This window comes from Rhincodon typus, chromosome 6 (assembly GCF_021869965.1).
Source record: "Rhincodon typus isolate 14 chromosome 6, sRhiTyp1.1, whole genome shotgun sequence".
In the NCBI taxonomy this organism is placed as follows: domain Eukaryota; kingdom Metazoa; phylum Chordata; class Chondrichthyes; order Orectolobiformes; family Rhincodontidae; genus Rhincodon; species Rhincodon typus.
Window position 1 is genome coordinate 95,317,088 of NC_063337.1, and position 20,463 is coordinate 95,337,550.

Genomic DNA, 20,463 nt, shown 5'->3' on the forward strand with positions numbered 1-20,463 from the left:
TGATATTCCCAGCCAATGTGACGATTAAAATCATCCACAGTTAATGTACTGTCCTCATTATATATTTTTTATTCACTCTTGGGATATGGATGTTGCTGGTTGGACAGCATTTATTGCCATCCCTAGTTGCCCCTTGAGAACATGGTAGTGCAGTCCATGTGCTGTAGGTAGATCATCAATCTTCTGATTTCTCCTCTGCCCTACAGACTATAGACTGCTCCCATCATTGTCTTCTTCCCCTTGTAATTTCTTACTTCCACCCATATGGATTCTATATCATCCGATCCACGATCATTTCTTGCTAACATACAGTACTTATTCTATCTTGTACTAATAAAGCCATCCCACCACCATTCATTTCCCCTCTGCCCTTTTGAAAGGTCAAATACGCTGAAAATTCAGTCCCCAGCTTTGATCTCCTTGTGATGATGTCTCCATAAAAGCAATAAATCACACCCTTTTTGCGCAATTAATTAATTTTTTCCAATACTATATGCATTTAAATAAATAGTCATTAATTTGCCTTATTTCCTTTTGATCTCTCTTTGACACTATTTGCTGCATTTTTAACTACTTATATATGCTGTCTCTTCCTGTCTCCATCTGGGTATAATTATCAAAATAGTGCCTATCAATGCTACCTTTGTCCTTTCATTTGTAAGCTTATATCTCCCTCCTCCCGAACACTCTCTCCACCAACCTTTAATTAGTTTATAGACCTCTCTCTAGCCCTAATTATTTGATTTGCCAGGACTCTAGTCCCAGCTCCATTCAAGTGAAGTCTGATTGGAACAGCTCCCTTCTGTCTCAATATTGGTGTCAATGCCCACAAACCAGACATTCCCCCCACACCAATCTTTAAGCCACATCTTTAACTCTTTTATTCACCCTGTGACAATTTGTCCCTGGCTCAGATAGTAATCCTGAGGTTTTTTTTTCACTCGTGGCACATTGGCATCACTAGTTCGACAGCATTTATTGCCCTTTCCTAGCTGCCCTTGAGAAGGTGATGTTAAGCTGCCTTCTTATACCACTGCAGTCTATGGGCCGTAGGTTGATCCACAATGTTCTTAGGGAGGGAGTTCCAGGATTTTTACCCAATGACAGTGATGTGTTTGCAGGTTTGGAAGGTGCTATCCAAGGATCTTTAGTGAATTTCTGCCATACATCTTGTAGATAATAAAACACTGCAGCTACTGAGCATCAGTGGTGAAGGCGGTGGATGTTTGTGGGTGTGGTGTCTTAGAGGTTCTGCATTTTAGCTCAGCTCCTGACTGTTCAAAATTGATTGTTTCAGCAGAGCCTCATTTCCAGTTTTATCAATGTCCATAGTACCAATGTGGATGACAACAACTAAATCCTTCCAGTTTTTGCCTGAGACGATTGGAAATGATTGTTAGAGTTCCTGCTGTATCCCTTGCTGCTTCACCTAATGCCTGTGCGACACATTTCATCCAGGCCTGGCAATGTATCAACTTTCATTTATGCTAAACACTTTGATATTTCCTCTTTCACCATGTTTATCCCATCTATTATTTCACGCTTCTCCTCCTTTACACTGTTTGCATTGTCCCATCTCTTGTGAAGACAGATGTAAAGTATTCATTAAGAACCAAGCTCATATTCAGAAAAAGTTAAATTTTTGGTCTCTCATCGGTGATATCTTTGTTTCAGTACTCTGAGTCTTTATGGGTAGGATCTCACAGGCCTCTGGTAAACACGGACTGTCATGAGAAATCTGGGAGAATCGTGTGAGAAGTCCATTGAGGCCTTTCTTGATGTTGGGAGCAACACCTTGCATTCTCAAACAGAGTTCCTGGCCATGTTCTTTCTAGGGAGCGACATGACACCTATTAACAAGGGTTATTGCTCATTGTTGGCCTCATTAACTGAAAACTTGCCTCAGTAATATGCAACTTCCTACCTTACCACCTTTTGTGTGGAAACTCGATGTCAATAATTCCCAGCATGGTGACTTCAGACTCTTAATCCTCTGGGCTGCCATCTTGCACGTCTGGCAACAATATCCACCAACACTGGCAGCCAATTCCTGACAGCCTCTCAGGACCCTCTGGCACATCTCAGGTCCACTTACAAGATGCGTCTCTACTTTAAAGCTGCACTTTGGGACACACCAGCAACTAGCATTGCAAGGACCCTTTGTGCTCAGGGATAGGCGTCCAGCACAAAGACTGAGCAAGCTTACATTTCTGGAATGCCTGACTCACCTTGAGCCTATCTAGATGCTCACAGCATCCCTGCTTCACCTTGATCTTTTTTCGCTTTGACCTCCTGTGGCCAGAGCTACCAGGGTCACGTGACTTCTGTCTTGCCTTGCTATTTAGCACAGTCACAAAGCCAGGAGGCTTGTTATGGTTGTCAGCAGTCCTCAGTCAAGTCAAGGCAGGCAACCTTCAGTCAGAGGCTCCTGGTACAGTGAGTTAGTCCGAGTCTCCTGGTACAGTGAGTTAGTCCGAGTCTCCTGGCACAGTGAGTTAGTCCAAGGCTCCTGGCACAGTGAGTTAGGGGTAGTCTCCATCATCAATCCAGAGAAATGGATACGGCCAGTCAGCCACTCGGGGTGGTCAGGGTCAGGATCTTCTGCTGTTAGGGGGTGAGAAGCTGAATGTCAGGCTGCAAGGCCTATGATGAGAAATCCTCCATGAAACTCAGTGAAATTGACATTTAGCTTAAAAATGTAAGAGTCTGCTGGATATGTTTATTTTTGAGTTTTTCTTCACTTCTTGTCAATATTATTTAACGTCTCCTCTTTGCTTTCCTAATTTTTAAAAGGAAGTTGCCTCTGCAATTTCTGGATTCCTGTAGGCTTTCTGTAGGCTTCCTAGTTCCCTAAAGTCTGCAGGCATGATGTCATCTGTCTTTCTGTCAATGTCCTTTGGTGTTCATTGTGCCCACCACCTGCAGCCACTATGTGACATCCTAGTGAGGCAACACACCACCCAGAATTCAGGTCGGCAGCTGCAGAACGGCTTGCCTGTATCCTTGTAATCAAATTCCACATCACATTGCTTTCTCGGTCGTTCTCCTGAACTCCTGCACAACCCGAAGGGTTGTAGTGCCATGGACTGCCCACACTTCCCTTGATTGTATCTCGAAATGTACAGCAAACTTTGTTTGAACCGACTCCTTATGAGCTGGCGCTCCCAACAAACCGGCAAAAACTATATACCTCAAACACTGTGAAGTTTACTCTATTATTCTGTCCAATTATTATGGGCTTTTTCAATTTAATTACCTCAGTGTAAGTATACTTGTTTAAATATCAACAGTTGTATTAATTTTGAGTCAATTTCTCATCAAATACTTTGATCTATTACAATGTCCAAGTAATCAGTTGATAGGGGGAGTAAAAAGGCTCCCTACCGGTAAGTTTTATTTAGGGTAAAGTTGCATTATTATTTAAGATAACACAATGTGGAGCTGGAGGAGCACAGCAGGCCAGGCAGCATCAGAGGAGCAGGAAAGTTGACGTTTCGGGTCGGGACCCTTCTTCAGACCCTTTTTGTGAAGAAGTGTCCTGACTCGTAACGTCAACTTCCCTGCATCGACAGTTCTGAGATTATCATTTAAGTTCTTTTTATATGCTGTAAGTAAAGTATAATAGTTCTCATGGTCTTACAGTGCAGTATTCAGCAATAAACACGCCAGGAGACTTTGCACCACAGGTTGTCAGCTCTGGTTGGACATATTCCTGAAGGTTTCAGTCAAATAGCCTCACTTGCGCCCGCCCATCCCAGAATTATACAGTACAGGTGGAGTTCAGTTGAGGCACTCAGAAGGCAATTAGATGGGTATTTGAAAAAAAAATGTACAGGTTATAGGGAGAAGGCAGCAGAATGGCATTAAGTGAGATTTTCATTCAAAGAGCTGTTGTAGACATGATGGGCCACAGGCCTCCTTCTACAGGGCAATCATTCTGTGATTCTGAGAGTCTATTCAATGTGCATACCCTTTGCATTATGTTTCTGTTACTTAGTGTGTGTTTTTACAGCATATATATCTCTGTCAAAGGGTCATGTACACTGGAAAATATTAAGAGACAGCTAGTCTGGAGTTCAGGTACAGTGATCTTTAACACTGTGTGCTGTTCTTTCACTGTTGCTGGATCAGAACCCTGGAAATTCATTCCGAAAAGCAATATGACACCAATATACTGCAGCGATTCAAGATGTCGGCTCAGCTTCACCAATTAGGAATGACCAATAACTAGCTAGTAATACTCAGATGCCAGGAAAAGAACATTGACAGTACAATGATAAAATTGCACAATGGGTTCTGGCCCCTGGATTAGAAAAAAATGGATGAATAAAGATATTGAGGTTCTAGTCAAGAATGAAAAACAATCATGTATTAGATACAAATAACTGGGTTCAAATTAATCTCTTGAACAGTATAGATAATGTAAGGGCATTCTTAAGAGGGAGATCTAAGTAAAGAAATGATATGAGATAGCTTTAGCAAATAAGGTTAAGGATAATCCAAAGAGATTCTACAAGTACATTAAGAGCAGGAGAACAGCTTGAGAGAGAGTAGGGCCCCTTAAATATCAAAGAGTCATAGAGGTATACGGCACAGAAACAGATCCTTTGGTCCAACACGTCCATGCCTACTTAAATTAATCTAGTCCCAGCATTTGGCCTATATCCCTCTAAATCCAACCTTTTCCAACCTTGCCTTATTCCTCGCCTCTCCAAATGCACATAAATCCTATCTTTCAGAATCATTTCCAACACCTTACCCACCACCAAAGTCACACTCACAGGTCTATAGTTCCCAGGCTTCTCCTTGCATCCCGTCTTAAACAAAGGCACAACATTGATCACTCTCTAGGCATCCAGCACCCCACCCGTAGTTATACATGATGCAAATATTTCTGCAAGGGATCTTGCAATTTCTTCCCTAACCTCCCACAAAGACTTTGTGGGAACTATAGACCTGTGAGTGTGACTTTGGTGGTGGGTAAGGTGTTGGAAATGATTCTGAAAGATAGGATTTATGTGCATTTGGAGAGGCAGGGAATGATTAGGGATAGTCAGCATGGTTTTGTGCGAGGGAAATGGTGTCTCACAAATTTAATTGAGTTTTTTGAGGAAGTAACCAAGAAGATTGACGACAGCAGAGCGGTAGACATTGTTTACTTGGACTTTAGTAAGGCCTATGACAAAGTTCCACATGGTACACTGATCGGTAAGGTTGGAAAAACTTGGGATTCAGTGTGAGCTTGCCTATTGGACACAGAATTGGCTTGACGACGGGAGACAGGGAGTGATAGTGGAGTGTTGTTTTTTTGGACTGGAGACCGGTGACCAGCTGTGTTCTGCGGGGTTTGGTGCTGGGTCCACTTTTGTTTGTCATTTATATAAATGATTTTGATGAGAATATAGAAAGCATAGTTATTAAGTTTGCAGATGATGCCGGAATTGGTGGTACAGTGGACAGTGAAGAAGGTTATCTAGGATTACAAAGAAATCTTGTACAATTTGGTTAAAAAGCTGAAGAGTGGCAAATGGAGTTTAATTTGGATAAATGTGAGGTATTACATTTTGGTAAAACAAACAAAGACAAGACTTATGCAATTAATGGTAGGGCCTTGGTAGTGTTGTGGAATGGAGAGACCGAAGGATTCAGGTACATAGTTCTTTGAAGTTTGCATCATATATAGATAGGGGGGTTAAGAAGGCCTTTACCTCGCTTACCTTCATTGCTCAGACCTTAAAACAAAGGATTTGGAATGTTATGCTGAGGATATACAGGATGTTAATGAGGCCTATTCTAGAGAATTGTGCCCAGTTCTGGTCGCCCTGTTATAGAAAGGATATTATTAAGATGGAGAGGGTTCAGAAGAGATTTACCGGGATATTGCTGGGTATGGATGGTTTGAGTTATAAGGAGAGGCTGGATAGACTGGGACTCTTTTCACTGGAGCATTGGAGGTTGAGAGGTGACCTTATAGAGGTTTATAAAATAAAGAGGGGTATAGATAAGGTGAATGGCAGGTGTCTTTTCCGGGGCGGTTGGTGGCTGGAGGTTTCAAGACTACGGAACACATTTTTGAGGTGAGAGGAGAAAGATTTTAAAAAAGATATGAGACTTTTTTTACACAGAGCATGGTTCGTGTGTGGATTGAACTTCCAGAAGAAGTGGTGGATGCGGGTACAGTTACAATGTTTAAAAGACATTTGGATAAGTACTTCAATAAGAAATGGGATATGGGCCAGGAGCAGGCAGGTGCGACTAGTTTAGTTTGGGATTATGTTCGACATCGACTGGTTGGACCAAAGGGTCTGTTTCTGTGCTGTATGACTGTGACTCAATGACTAATAATGGAAAGAAAGTACTTGTAATTATACAGCACATTTCACATCTTCCTGACACCTAAAAGTGCTTCACAACAAACAAGTTATTTCAGCAATGGAAATGGATTATATTTGGAGATGGATGTCATATCATTCACCTATTTGTTATGTGGATGGGGGTGGGGTGGGAGAAGGGACTCGGGAGGATGGATGGTGTTCCCAGCTTGTTATTCAACTAAACGCTTATTCAAAGACTTGAGTGAAATGCTGCTGTGTAAATTTTTGGAAACTTCTTTTTAAGTTGGCATGTTTTATCAGGTGTGGATGCTCAGTATGGGAGACACACAATTTGTACTATACATTTGGCAATGCTGCCCTCCTCTGTCTGAACTTGCATCTGTTCCCTCTGTCTCTATATTCATTCTAAATTATTGACACCTTGAGAATTTACTGCTGCTATGAGCTATGATTGGTAAAGAGCTAAAGGCAACATCTCACAGTGAGTGAGCCATAGGACCTCTTTAATTTGCCAAAAATGAAATCCAGTAGTTTTTATCGGCACTCCCCCTCCCAGGATCAGCAGCATTCAATATACCTTCATCCATTGACTCTATCTATACTTCTCACTGCTTTGGGAAGACGGCCAACATAATCAAAGACCCCTCCCTCCCTGGTTATAATCTCTTCTAACCTCTTCCATCAGGCAGAAGGTACAAAAGCTTAAATAGACGTACCAGCAGATACAAGAACAGCTTCTTTCCCGCTGTTACCAGACTTTTGAATGGACCTGTCAAATTTTAAATTTACATGTTGATCTCACTTCTTGTGCACCTTCTCTGCAGCTGTAACATTGCAGTCTTCATTCTGTTCTCTTACCCCAATGCACTTTGTATGGTATGATCTGCCTGCACTGCACGCAAACCAAATACCTTTTGCTGCACCTCGGTACATATGACAATAATAAATCAAATCAAATCAACAACCTTTATCCAGGATAGTGGATAGCAGAGGTAAGTGTGTGAGAGGTCACTGTTACTGATCCAGACACTCCACCAGGACCCACTGGATCTCACTTCCGAGCATGAAAACTTGCTTCTTGATGGCTCCCACTCTGTTTTTTCATCAAGGAATGTTCCTGGGCTCACACTGTTCTCTATCCACATCGACGGCAATTAAATTGGAGCCTCTTCTGTTAGAAGCATCCAGGGCAAAAAAAAAAATTGCATTACAAAACATCATAAACCATAAAATCTATGGATTTTCAATGATCCAGCATCTGAAACAACAGCTAATATTTGTAGACCACTTTCGACATAGAAAAGCTTCCCAAAGCTTTTCACTCAGATGGACAAAATTAAACAGAAACGATGAAGGCAATATTAGAACAAATAGCCAAAAGCCGTAATAAAAAGAGGTAGATTTTTGGGAGGGTCTTAAAGAAAGAGAATGAGATTGAAAGCAAAAGAAATTAGATGTGAATTTTTATACTTGAGATGTTGCCAGACCTGGAGCCAATGAAAGTCAGCCAGCACAGGATGTATAGCTCTTGGTGTGAGTAAAGACACAGGCAGTGTAGTTTTAGATGAGCTGAAGTTCATGGAGCATGAAAGCCAGCCAGGAGAGTATTGGTAATGACAACCCTACATGTAGCAAATGGATGGATGAAGGTTTCAGGAGCAACTGAACGGAGATCAATGGATTTGGTGGAAGTGGATTCCTTAAAGAAGGAATATTTGAGGACATTTGATAGAGGTGTTCAAATCATCAGGGGTCAAGACAGAGTAAATAGGGAAACATTGTTCTTGTTGGTGAAAGGATTGAGAACCAGAGGGCAAAGAATTAAAATAATTAAAAAGGGGGCCTGCGGGTGAGGAAGAATACAGGGAAGTGATCAGAGATGGCCTTGAGATAATGGGCATACGATGGCCATAAAGACAGCAAGGTTGAGGGATTCATCATAAATGAGCCAGAGAGAGTATGTGGAGAGAGAGTGAGGTTGAAGGAGGTTAGGGTATTAAATTTAAATCTGAGATGCAATAAAAAATATATTTGGGTTCTTGTGGCACAGTGGTAGTGTCCTTACCTCTGAACCAGGAGGCCTGGGTTCAAATCCCACTTTCTCCAGAGACGTGTAATAGCAACTCTGAACAGGTTGATTAGAACTGTAAATAAAAATGCTAAGCAACTGCCCGACTTAAGATCTTGTTCCATTTCGTGCATATACAAATGGAAACACATAAGTTATCACTTTACCCGTCTGTGGTCGATGTGTTGTGGGTGATGGTTTTGGTTTTGTGTGTCAATTATTTTGAAAAACATCTATTGCTAATTTGAGCCGGTTGTTTTTGTTCCATTTTGAAATGCTGCAATGTCTAAGAAATTAATATTTTCCTTGTCTGTGGTTTTAAAGTGTAATGGACAGATCACGTTAAAAAAATTCTTCTAATTCTGCTTCTGTGTACATCCAAATACCCTACATATCAACGTAAATACAGAAGGTATTAGGTTGCAGACCTGCTCACTGAGCCGGTGTGTTTGGTTGCAAACGTTTCGTCACTCTGCTAGGTAACATCGTCAGTGCGCCTCCGGTGAAACATTGGTGTTCTGTCCCGCTTGTTATTTATATGCCTCAGTTTGCTGGGGTGGTTGGTATTACAAATAAATTCTTCTGGCTCCTGATGTACTTTGGTCAGTGGGTGGTTTCTAAGGAGGTTCTTTGAACAATACAGGGACGTGACAAGACGTGGGGTGCAGAGAGATGGCACATAGTGGAACCATGGAAAGGATGGATAAAGCAACAGAATAGAGGCATTAGACGTGAGGATTATAGGGGTACGCTTGAGAGATTAGAGATAGGGAGGGCTGAAGAAACCAAGGGATTGAGACCAGGAGAATTTGAAAATTAGAAGTGCTGTGAGACCAGGCCAGTGAGGATGGGACTGATGGATGAATAGGACCTAGAAATCCTGATAACTGTGAGGTGATGCACTTTGTTGGAAGGAATAAAACAGGGGAGTAGTCAATGGATGGCAGGACACGAGGAAGATCAGAGGAACAGAGGGATCTTGAGGTGATCCACAGATCCCTGAAGGTGGCAGTACAAGTCAATAGGATAGTTAAGAAGACATTGGAACACTTGCCTTAATCAGTCATGGCATAAGTGCAGGGAGGTTATGTTGGAGCAGTATAGGACCTTGGTTAGGCCACAGCTGGAGTAATGTGTGCAGTTCTAGTCACCACACTATAGAAAGAATTGCACTGGAGGGGGTGCAAAGAAAATTCACCAGGATGTTGCTTGGGATAGAGCATTTCCAATGAAGAGACGTTGGCCAAACCCAGGCTGTTTGCTTGAAACAGGGAAGTTTGAAGGTGAGATAACTCCACAAAGGCCAGTATCCTATCACCAAGACACCCTTTATTTTGCGCTCAGAGCCAGCTCCTAGAGTGAGCAGAACACCTCGTACTCTTGTTTATATCTGTCAGCCAAGGCTCCCTGATTGGACCAGGTTAACAGCCCCACCCAGGGAACTCACATTCTATGAGATCCACCTGGTCAACCTCATTCCAATCACATCTGGGGGAGGCGGGAGGGTGTAGGGGGGCTAGGTTTACCGGATAGAGGTGTATAAGATTATAAGAGGCCTGAGTAAGCCGAATAGAGATCAGCTGTTCCCCTTAGTCAAAGGGTAAATAACAAGGGGCATAATTTTAAAGTGAAAGGCAGGAGGTATAGAGGGCATATGAGGAAAAACCTTTTCACCCAGTGGGAGATGGGCGTTGGGGGTCTGGAATGCTTGGGAGGCTAGTTGAGGCAGGAAACTTCATAACCTTTAAAAAAATACTTGGATGAGCACTTGAAGTGTTAAATTTTCAAGTCTTTGCGCCTAGTGCAGGAAAGTGGGGCTAGTGTAGACAGTATATTTTTGGCTGTACATGCTCAATGGCCAAAAAACCTCTTCTGTACTGTCTGATTCTATGTACTTCAGAACCAAATGTAGCATGGGGATAAACCTTATTAGACAGCAAGTGGTTTAGGATCTGGAATGCACTGCTGGAGGTAGATTCAATGATGGCTTTCAAAAGGGAATTAGGTCACTACTGGAAGAGAAAAAAATACAGGAAATGGAAAAAAGCAGTGGGAGGGGGTTTGAGGGATGAGCTGAATTGCTTTTAAAGTGTTCCAACACAGACGCAACTGGCAAATAACTTCTTTCTGTGGTGTGATCCCTCAATGTCTCAGTGAGAGATGCCTCTGAAGATCTGTGTGAGCAGCCCTATGGTATTCTATGGTATGTTGTGTGGTCTCCTTAGCCCAACTCCTTCTCTTGGTGCTCACATTGGGCCATTCTCACATTCTGAGACCAAATAAAACCTGTTACACCTGAGCCATGGCATGAGAAAATGCAGCTGTATTAAAGCAGCACGGACAATCATTTAATAATTGTCTCTCATGTTTTCTGGTTCATGAATTAATTGATGGCTTCTTCACTCACACACCAGAAATATAAAAAAGCCAGAGAAAGAAAGTGCAATACTACAGCTAAGCACAAGATGGCAGCAGTTGCCTTATCATCTGAGAGAGAGGGGAAGATCTAGTTTAATGAAGTTTATTTGACAGAGTTTAAAAGCTTTTTAGAACTTTCATCCTTGTTTAATGCAGCAATTTAAAAGATACTTTTCCATTAAACCTGCCACAACTTAACTGATCAATGGGCCATAATTATCAGTGCACTGATAATTATGGCCCATTGTTTTACAAACTGCCACAAACTGTAGTAACGTATAAAATCCCAATACGATGACCAAATGGATCAATTTGATTGACTGAATGGTACTCAGGATGAAAGAAGTTCACTCCAGCTTCCTTCAGTAGCAGAGGAAATAAAGACTATTCATTGCAACACAACACTTTAACAAGAACAATGAAAAGAAAGGATTTCTAATTTGTGCAACTTTAACTGTAAGGGGTGGCATGGTGACTCAGTGGTTAGCACTGCTGCCTCACAGCACCAAGGACCCGGGTTTGATCCCAGCCTCAGGCAACTGTCTGCATGGAGTTTGCACATTCCCCCTGTGTCTGCGTGGGTTTCCTCCGGTTGCTCCAGTAGGTGGATTGGCCATGTGAAATTGCCCATGATATCCAGGATGTGCAGGCCAGGTGGAACAGTCATGGGAAATGTAGAGTAAGGGGATGGGTCTGGGTGGGATGCTCTTTGGAGGGCCAGTGTGGACTTGATGGGCTGAATGGTCTGCATCCACAGCGTAGAGATCCTATGATACTCCTTCAAAACTGCAAACATACAATCATGATTAAGACAGATAAAAGACAAACGGTGTGATCCATTTATAATGGGCAGAAAAGAATTAGACAGGGTGAGCAAACATCTGAAGCTTAAAAGTCTAGATCACAAGGTGGAAAACAATTTTCCTCACAGTTATTTTGATTTTTGCAATCATGAGATGCTATTGTCTGATGCTGATGGTCGTCATTCGATTTGACGGTTGATCTGGTACTTTGGTATTTTCTTGTATGAATTCTTTCCTTTAAGTTTTCTTGGATTTTTTTTACCCTCTCATGGAGAAAGAGAGAGTGATGGCTGCAGGCTCTGGATGTTTGCCACTCTCTGTAGCCCTTGGTATTTACAGTGTTTTAACATTCTGCAGCTCAAATAAGAAATGGGCTGTTCCAAGGCAAAATTTCCTTAACTCAAAAGACTCCCGGTGCCTTTCAATCCCAAAAGTGCAATACAGTATTGCACAGCTCAACAATATGCAACACATGATTTCCAAGTTGTAAAATGTTTTCCTGGTATTCCAGTTATATCAGTATAATGACCACATCCATTTATCTTTCCAAAAAATAACAAAAAACCTGTGGTTTCACACTATACACAATATGGTCTCAACTGTAAGTAATCATTTCATGAATAGGAGCAAGTTTCAGAAAAGAAATTGCAGAATCCTCAAAGGGATCTGGTTAATTAATTCATAGAGAAAACTTCCTGTTAGTCACAAATTTCAAGACACCAAATAGGATCTGTATAACTTCGCTGGAATATATGAAGAAATAATTGAGGCTTGGGAGAAAGATAAGGCAATATCATTGATGGTTCAGGTAATCTGGAAAATGAGCTCATGAATGTTTTCAGTACAGTTTCTTAGAGGAGCATGTTCTAGAAACAACCTACACATGAGACTTGATGAGCTAATCATCAAATAGTAAAGGTGCCTTTAAGTAGTAATGACCGTAACAGGATTGCATGTTACTTTCATTTTGAGGGAGAGAAGAATGAATCCAAGACAAGTGTTTTAAAATTAAATTAAGGACAATTACAAGGGCATGAAGACAGAGCTGGCTGAAGTGAAATGGTAAATTTGGTTACAGATGGTTCAGTAGGGGTGCAGTGTCAGATATTTAAGGAGATGTTTCACAAAATCCAGAAAAGGTAAAATACAGTGAGAAAAAAAATTGCTCCAAGGGAAGGGCACACCAGCTGTGGCTGACTAAGGAAGTTAACTAATATATAAATTTGAAAGAAATAGCACATAATTCTGTAAGGAAACATGGCAAGTCGGAAGATTGGATAGAATATAAAGAAAAGCGTCGAATGTCTAAAATGTTAATAAAGAAGAAATATTGGCATACAGGAGAAAGCTAGCTAGAAAACAAAACTAGCAAGAACTTCTACAGGTATTTAAAAAGAAATAAATTAAGTCAAATGAATGTTAATCCTCCAACAGCAAATTAATACTAGAAAATAAGGAAATGACAGATAGACTTATTAAGCTGTAAATCTGCCTTCACTGTAGAGCATGCAAGTAATATTCCAGAAATAATTGTAAATCAGGAGGTGAAACAGAGGGAGGAACTTAAAACAATTATATTCACAGGCAAAATTATTAGAACAATAAGCTCACAGGTCTGCAGGTCCATATTGGATTTATTCAGGAGTTTTAAAAGCAAAGGCTGATGAAGTAGTGGATAAATTGGTTTTAATTTTCCCTAGATTCTGGAAAGGTATCATTTGGTTGAAAAATAGTGAGTTCCTCAGTTCTGAGGAAGGGTCACCGAATCTGAAATGTTAACTCTGATTTGTCTCCACAGATGCTGCCAGATCTGTGAAGCCTTTCCAGCAATTTCTGTTTTTGGTTCTGAAAAATAGTAAATATGAATCTTGTAATCATGAAAAGAGGGAACCAGAAAGCTGGAAGCTACAGGCCAGTTAGCTAAACATCTGGCAGAGGGATTTTTTTTTTGTGAGTTGGTAGGATCAGGGCATTGCTGGTTAGCTTAGTATTTGTTGCCCATCTTTAATTGCTCTAGAAAGCAGTTAAGTTTCAATCACATTGCTATGCATCTAGAGTCACACTTTGGCTAGACCAGGTAAGGATGGCACAATTCATTCTCTACCATCTTATCATCTCCCATTTTCTGCTGGAATCTTTTTCAAGGGAGAACATAACTGGACATCTAGAAAATCTCCATGCAATCAGGTAGAGTCAACATGGTTTTTTGAAAGAGAAATCCTGTCGACTAATTTCTTGAAATTTCTTGGAGAAGTAACAAGCATGTGGATGAAGAATGTGTTTGCACTCTACTTATGTTGTGGATATGCCGGCATTGGACGCGGGTGGACTTCACAAGCTTTCAGAGCGCTGTTCCTTCATCAGGTGAAGTAGAGGGAAGTGCACAGGCACAGAATATATAGGCAGAGAGATAATGGCAAGATAATTCCAGGTAATTAGGAGTGTCAGCAGTTAAGTACAAATAGTGTGATTGGAATGTCGACAGGCTGAATATCAGGTCTTTGCAGGTGATCAAAAGTGCCAAATGGTGTGAGTAAATTTATTTCTTTAGGTGCACCACAGAAAGCATCCTGTCTGGATGCATCATAGTGTAGTATGGTAATTGCGCTTCCCAAGATTGCAAGAAACCACAGAGTGTCGTGAACACGACATGTGAGTTTGAGACTTTTGATCACCGGCAAAGACTTAGTATGCAGCCTGTCAACACTCCACTCACACAAGTTATACTTATATGTGATGTCTTAATTACCTGGAATTATCTTGCCATTATCTCTCCACCTATATATTCTGTGCCTGTGCGCTTCCCTCCACTTTACTTGATAAAGGAGCAGGACTCCGAAAGCTTGTGATTTCAAATAAATCTGTTGCACTCTACCTGGATTTCCACAACATATTTGACAAGATGGCTGACTATGGCTGTCTGCAATTTATTTTTCAATGACAGGAAACCTACAGTATTCTATACTTTGTTTCCAAATCTTGGCCAAATGATTTTTTTCCTCTTTTGCATATTTTTAAAACATCAGTTCTGCTGGGATTTTTGTCTATTTGTGTCATGTCAGTTTGTGTTAGGTTTAAAGGGGTATAGTTTCTAATTCTGGATAATGTCTTGATGTTAATTGATGTTGCCACTTGTTTCAAAAATAAGTTTTTTTTTGTAAGTAACAGATTATGTTGAATCATTAAAGAGCTGGTGAACATCTCTTTCATTCTGGGTACTAATAGAAAACAAAAACAATTGGCCATTTTGAATTGATTTGATTTATTGCTGTCATGTGTACCCAGGTACAGTGAAAAGTGTTGTCTTATGTGCTTTAGAGGCAGATCATATATAAGTCCACCAGAGCAACAGAATAGAGTGCAGGATAATACAGTGTGAAGCTTGAGGAACACAGGTAGCATCCAGAGGAGCAGGAGAGTTGACATTTTGGGTCCGCACCCTTCTTCAGAAATTTCTGAAATGTCAACTTTCCTGCTCCTCTGATGCTGCCTGACCCGCTGTTCTCCTCCAGCTCCACACTGAGTTATCTCTGACTCTAGCATCTGTAGTTCTTTCTATCTCAGAGTGCAGGATACAATGTTACAGCTGCCAAGAACATTAACGTTAAATAGGTCTATTAGAAGTTGCTTTTTAATCTATTTGTATGTATAGACAAACTTTTGTATCTTCTGCCTGATGGAAGAGGGTGGAAGAGAGTATAATTGGGATGGGAGGGGTCTTTGATTATATTGGTTGCTCTCCTCATGTAGCGGGAAGTATAGATGAAGTCAATGGATGTAAAGCTGGCTTGCATGATGGATTGGCCTGTGTTCTCTGTAGTTTCTTTCAGTCTTGGAAAGAGCAGTTGCCATACCATACTGTGATGCATTCAGATTGGATGTTTTCTATGGTGCATCTGTACAACTTCGTAAGAGTGTTTATGGATATGCCAAATTTCCTTAGGAAGTAGAAGAATTGTTGTGCTTTCTTGACCATCACATCAACATGTGTGGACCAGGACAGATTGTTGGTGATTGTCACTCCCAGGAACTTGACACTCTCAACAATTGCCACCTCAGCACCATTGATGCAGATAGGGGTGTGCCCTTCACTCTGCTTCCTGAAGTCAAGGACCACCTCCTTCATTTTGCTGACATTGATGGAGAGATTATTCTCTTGAAACTATGCTATTAAGCACACTATCTCCTTCCTGTACTCTATGTTGCCATTTGAGATCCGACCTACAACAATGGTGTCATCAGCAAACTTGTAAATGGGATGGGGCTGCGTTTGGCCACACATACATGTGTTTATAAGGAGTATAGTAGAGGGCTGAGTATGCAGCTTGTGGGTCACTGGTGTTGAGGATTATCATGGAGGAGGTGTTGTTGCCTATCCTTACACATTGTGGTCTATGGGTCAGGAAATTGAGAATCCAGTTACAGAGTGGGGAGTTGAGACCTGGATCTTGGTGTTTAGACATGAGTGTTTTTGGAATCATGGTGTTAAATGCAGAGCTGTAGTCAATAATTAGAAGCCTGATGTAAGTATACTGATGTTCCAGGGTTGAATGGAGGGCCAGGGAGTTGGCATCTGCTGTGGATCTGTTGTGCTGGTAGGTGAATTACAAGGGATCAAGAGAATCTGATAGGCGGGCGTTGATGCAAGATATGACTATCATTTTGAAGCACTTCGTAATTATGGATGTCAGAGCTACTGGGTGGTAGTCATTGAGGCACGTTGCATAATTTTTGCCTTTGGGATAATGATTATCTTTTGAAGCAAGTGGGGACTTCAGATCATAGTAAGGAGAGGTTACAATGTCTGAAAATACACCCACTAGCTGGTCCACATGGGATCTGAGAGCATGGTTTGGACTTACAAATTGTGAGCTGAGAGCTGGAAGTATACTTCATACTGTGAGCAGCAGCTTGTAAAACAAAAATGAGGAGAACAAACTGATACATGTTTGAAGCCAGGCCTAGAGTTTAATTACTAATTGATTATTGCTCAAAGTACTCTATAGATGTTTCAACTCTAAGAGAGGCTCTGCACTTAAACAAATAGCAGATGTTTGAATGTTGACAGGGGTCTCACAGGGAGTTATGATACCAATTAGTGTAATAAGAAAATGGTGGGGGGAAGAAAAAATAGAAACAGAAACCAAAGTTTGAACAGGTTTTGAACTTTATTTTTATCTGAAGGATTGTGGCTGCCAGAGCTACAGGATGGCATTTTGATTGGTCCCTGGTTATCCTCCCATTATCAACTTATTGAGAGTTCAGATAATAGAATCTCATTTGTAAATATTAAGTGAATATTCTTCACAACCTACTGGAAGCTGTTGGCATTGACTGATGTCTTCAGAAATCAAGCAAGATACAATGCCATGCTCCTGTGATATTATAATGATTGAAGCTGCTTAAGTGAACTGGCCAGTTACATATTATTTATTTTTCTTTTGATTTATCCTTTACTTATGTTTGTCTCTCTATCTGTCTTTGAGTATGTGGGATCTAGAATTGAAGCAGATTGGGTTTAAATCATAGGCATTAATTAGATTACCTTATTGCTTGACTTTGCTCTGCTAAAGCAACTGTATTAATAATAATTTATTAATTATTTTGTTTAAGCTATAATGTTGGTAGCTAGAATCAGTTATTCACGAAATCTGGTATTTGTTATTCACAAAATCTGGTGAGGGACCATTGGGGTCAGTTTTGAGGGTCATTCAATATTTTAAATTTACTATGTTGTGAATACAGGGATAGGGAGGCTGATTTGATTTGGCTGTTTGTTGCCATGTCGTAACACTGATTAGAATGGGATTCTGATGAGGAAGTGGAGATCTCTTCACAGGCCTGCAGGCGAAGAGTGGATAGTTACCCATCACAGTTCTGAACAAGGTTCACCGGACCCAAAACAGTAACTGCTTTCTCTCCACGGATGCTGCCAGACCTGCTGAATTTTATTAGCAATTTCTGATATCCATTATATACTAGTCATGGCCATATATATTAAAGGAAGTAGCACAAACTTCCTACAGCAGGGTATGTATGGATATGAATTAATAAGTAGACATCCTTCTGTTGGGGTCTTCATAAGGACACAGAGCAGTTTTGTAAATCATGTCAAAATGTAGGAGTGCCTCAAAATCCATTCAAACCAGCAACTTTAAAACCCCTACCAGCTTTTCAGAACAATATAGGACTGTTACTGAAAACAAAATTGGGATATCGGTACATACTTTCAATTATGGAGATGACAAATTGGTCCCCAGAGATTGAAAAAATTAATTTAGTTTGTTTTACTCATTTTACTCTACTAGTAGAAATACAGTCATACCAAGGTTACATTTTTACATCAAAAACAGTTGAAGCCCTCAGCATAATATTCATAGACACAGAAGTCTTTCAAGATTACTATCAGACTCTCAGGGCAATGAATGACCCATACCGTTATAAATATCCCCACATTTGGGAAAAAGGTCTGGTTTTTTTGTTGTTTGTAACCAGAGCCAAATGTATTTGCTTGGTTTAGTCTATTTGAGTTAGTTTATGGTCATGAGATATTAGGTCCATTAAAATTGATCAAGAGTTAGTTTTCGGGACAAAAACAAATTGTTTATGTTTGTCTATGTCTTCGTCTTCCTCTAATGACTCTTGTGACCCTGCAAAGTAGCACAGGAACATTTTTAAAAAAGACAAAGATGAAGGAATAGGCAGCTAAGCATGGTGAAACCACAACAGTTCACACAGGAGGTAAAGTGTTAATGTTGTTATTTTTACAGCAGAACTCTGAATGCAAAGTCCAGTGGTCTATATAAGGAAATGAATATGGTTCGTAAAGTGAATTACCTTCAGATCACAGGAAGAAGAATCAGTTGTGTCACAATAACATATGAGATAATATCAAGAAGGAGCAAGTATGTCAGGTAGTAAAAACAATGGAGGATAAAGAACAGACAGGAAATTCAGAATTGAAACTCCTACTATCAATTAGTCAACACAGAAATACTGGGACAGTTAGATACTATATTCTTGTATTTAAAGGACAACAGATAGAATTAGTGTTAGCCAGGCAAGATGTGGATGAAGGGGAATCTGCACCAATAAAGATAATATCCTTATCACTTAATTCTGTGAAAACATAAGATTCAATATATGCTAGAAAATTACTTGATTGAAGCTAGTCAAAACAGGTGAAGTTCTTTAGCAGTATTTGTTTTGAAATCCAATGAGTTGACTAGATTCTGCATAGATTACAATTAAGTAAATGCTGTAATGAAAACAGATTTATACCCAATTCCTCAGCAAGAATACTGTTTTGATAGGGTTGAGAACTGCCTCAATCCTTACTGAGATGGAGTTATTGAGGGGATATTGACATCTGGAGCACAGGAGCCATCTGTTTTTCTTGCACTAAATGAGTTATACCAATGACAGTACCATTCACATTTAAAATGCTCCAGCTACTTTCCAAAGACTTATGAACCAGATTATAACTCGTTCTTACTTGTGTCATTTACTTGGATGAAGTATTGATTTACAGCAACATGTGAAGGACTTAGGAAACAATTAGAGGCCTTCTCACAAAGAACGTTCATTTGGCTAGAAAGGATATCATTGATGATGTAGAGTCATAGAGATGTACAGCACAGAAACAGACCCTTCTGGCCAACTCGTCCATGCCAACCAGATATCCTAGATATCTAGTCCCATTTGCCAGCATTTGGCTCATATCCCTCTTAACCCTTCCTGTTCATATACCTATCCAGATGCCCTATAGACATTGTAATTGTACCAGCCTCCACCACTTCCTCTGGCAGTTCATTCCATAGATGCATCGCCCTCGGCGTGAAGAAGTTGCCCCTTAGGTCCCTTTTAAATCTTTCCCCTCTCACCTTAAACCTGTGCCCTCTAGGCTTTGACTCCTCTACCCCGGGGAAAAGATCTTGTCTATTTACCCTATCCATGCCCCTCATGATTTCATAAGGTCACCCCTCAGCCTCTGATGCTCCAGAGATCATAGCCCCAGCCTATTCAGCATCTCCCCAAAGCTCAAACCCCCTAATCCTGGCAACATCCTTGTAATTCTTCTCTAAACACTTTTAAGTTTAACAACATCCTTCCTACATCAGGGAGACCAAAATATCACACAGTATTCCAAAAGTGGCTTAACCAATGTCCTGCACAGCCACAACATGACCTCCCAACTCCTATACTCAATGCACTGACCAATAAAAGCAAGCATACCAAATACCACCATCACTACCCTGTCTACCTGCGACTCCAAGGTCTCTTTGTTGAGCAACATTCCCCAGGACCTTACCATTAAATGTATAAGTCCTGCCCTGATTTGCCTTTACAAAATGGAGCACCTCAGATTTATTTAAATTAAACTTCATCTGCCACTCCACAGTCCACATTACAGAGGAAGTGCTGGATGGCTTAAAATGCATAAAGACGGATAAATCCCCAGGACCTCATCAGATGTACCCTGGAACACTAGGGAAGTGATCGCTGGGCCCCTAGCTGAGATATTTATATCATTGATAGCCACAGGTAAGGTGCCAGAAGATTGGAGGCTGTCTAACATGGTGCCACTATTTAAGAAAGGTGGTAAGGAAAAGCCAGGGGACTACAGACTGGTGAGCCTGACATCAGTGCTGGGCAAGTTGTTGGAGGGAATTCTCTGCGACAGGATTTACGTGTATTTGGAAAGGCAAGGATTAGGGATAGTCAATATGGTTTTGTGTGTGGGAAATCACGTGTCACTAACTTGGTTGAGTTTTTAAGTAGTAACAAAGAGGATTGATGAGGGCAGAGCAGTGGATGTGATCTACATGGACTTCAGTAA